The following is a 2,842-nucleotide window of genomic DNA, read 5'->3' on the forward strand; positions in this document are numbered from 1 at the left end:
CCTCCCCCCGCCTCCTCAGCAGTGCTAAGGATGTCCGACTGCAGCTTAGGCCTGCTCTCCGCTGGCAAGTGGATATCCCCCGAGGGCTGCCGGGCTGCCAGAGAGATGTCTGATTGCCAGCTCGGGCCCAATCCCCCGGGGAGCAGGCCTAAGCCAGCAGGTGGCCATCCTCCAAGTGGTCCCAGACTGCAAGAGGGCACAGGCCAGACTGAGGGACACCCCCCCGCCCCCCGCCGCCAAGTGCACAAATTTTTGTGCACCGGGCCTCTAGTTAACTATAATCACCATGATGTACATTAGGGCCTCAGAATTTGTCTTGTAACTAGAAGGTTGTGCCATATATTTCTTTGAATATATACCCAGATGTAAGATGCTGAATCATATGATAATTTGATTTTTTGAGGAATTTCCATACTGTTTTCCTTAGTGGTTGTATCAATTTACATTTCCACCTGGAGTTCCCTTTTCTTCATATCCATACCAGGACTTGTTATCTCATCTTTTCAATGACACAATTCTAACAGATATGAGATGATATCTCACCATGGATTTGATTTGAATTTCCCTGATGTGTAGTAATGTTGCGACTTTTAATGTATCCTTTGGGCATTTGTATGTCTTCTTTGAAAAAAAAATCTGAGTTACTCTGTCCATTTTTTAATTGGATTGTTTAATTTTTTCCTACTGAGTTGTATTGTGAGTTCTTTATATATTTTGGATATTAACCCCTTATCAGATATACAATTTGCAAATATTTTCTCCCATTCTGTAGATCATCTTTTCATTTTGTTGATGTTTTTCTTTGCTGTGCAGAAGTTTTTAGTTGGATGCAATCCCACATATTGTTTTTTTCCTTTTGGTGTCATATCCAAAAATCATCGCCAGGGCTAATGTCAAGGAGCATTTTCCCTATGTCTTCTAAGAGTTTTATGGTTTCGATTCTGATTTTAATGACTGTAATTCATTTTGAGTGAATTTTGAGGTCCATTTCATTCTTCTGTATGTGGCTATCCACTCTTAGCAACAACATTTATTAAAGAGACTTAACTATCTCATTAAGTATTCCTGGCTCCCTGGTGAATAATTAGCTGACCATCATGCAAGGCTTTACTTCTGGGCTCTTGATTCTATTCCATTAACTTATGTATTTATTTTTATACAAATACCATATTATTTTGTTGATTACTATAGCTTTGTAGTATAGTTTGAGATCAGAAAGTGTGATGCCTCTAGCTTTGTTCTTTCTCAAGGTTAGTTTGGCTACTTGGAGTCTTATGTGGGTCCAAGTAAATTTTAGAATTGTTTTTGTATTTCTGTGAAAAATACCATTGAAATTTGGTAGTAATTGCATTGAGTCTATAGATTCCTTTGGGTAACAGTTTAAAATTTTCCAATCCATGAACATGGGATATCTGTTTGTCTCATAGACAAAACTTGGATTATGCATGTTTAATTACAAGCCACTGCAATATAGTGATTATCACAATAAAACAAGTCACACGAATTTTTGGTTTCCCAGTGCATATAAAAGTTATATTTACACTATACTATAGTCTATTAAGTGTGCAATAGCATTATGTCTAATAACTATACATACCTTAATTTAAAAATACTTTTTTGCTAAAAAATGTTAACCATCATCTAAGCCTGCTGGAAAAATGGCACCTCTAGACTTGTTCAATGCAGGGTAGGGTTGCCACAAACATTTGATTTGTAAAAAAAAACCAAAAAACAAAAACCACCCACACCAATATCTGCAAAGTGCAATAAAATGAAGCACAATAAAATGAGGTATGCCTGTATTTGCTTGCCCCTTGGGAAAGTTGGCATTATCTGTGTTCACCTCTCTCTGCACAATAAAGGCTCTCTATCTAAATACACCTTAAAGCTGTCTTCATTTGCAAAATGTTCAAATTCTGTTTCTCTTAAATTGAGTTGTGCTCTGTTAACTCTCTAAGCCTTAATTTCCAAACTGACACACAAAACAGACAATGTGAGGAGCTTAATTCTTATAAAAAGAAACTGAGGTTGTATTTTAAAAGCTTCCCACAATTATAATTTTATAATTCTCAGCCCAGATGATGTCACCAAATTTTGTATTATATATTTAGAGATGAAATAATACCAACTCTCCATAAACTATCTTAGAAAAAAAGAAGAGGAGGAAGCATTTCTAACTCATTTTATGGGGCCAGAATAATTGAATAATTTTGATACCAAAACAAGAAAAGAACATTACAAAAGAACACAATTATAACACCAATATTTATCATTAATTTAAATGCAGAATACTTAACAAAATTATATCAAATAAAATGAACATTAAAAGGGGAAAAGTTTACACAGAAATGCAAAGCTGAGTTAATATTTGTAAGCAGACAAATATTTGTAAGTAGACAAATTTATAAGTAGAAAACTCACTGAGAGTGTCAACACACATTCATGACAAAAAAGATCTTAGCAAATATGGAATAAAAAGAAACTTCCTCAATGTTAAAGCACCTACAGCCAACATAATGTAATGGTAAAATATTGAATGTGTTTCCCCATATTTGGGGCCACAGTGAAGATATTCACTGTCATCTTGTCTTTTAAACATTTTACAAAGGGTTTATTTATAGCAAGATAAATATAAAGCATACAGATAAGGAAAAAAACAACAACATAAAATGTATTTTTAAGATAAACCTTAATAAATGTATCAAAATATTTTCACACCATAGTAAGTGTATTTGGGAAAATCACAAGACACGAAGTCATTCATCAATATAAATTTATCTCTGTAGGCTAGTAATAAAAATTGTAATATCATATTAAAACATTATATAGAAAACATAAATTA

This window comes from Myotis davidii, unplaced genomic scaffold (genome assembly GCF_000327345.1).
Source record: "Myotis davidii unplaced genomic scaffold, ASM32734v1 scaffold235, whole genome shotgun sequence".
NCBI lineage: Eukaryota > Metazoa > Chordata > Mammalia > Chiroptera > Vespertilionidae > Myotis > Myotis davidii.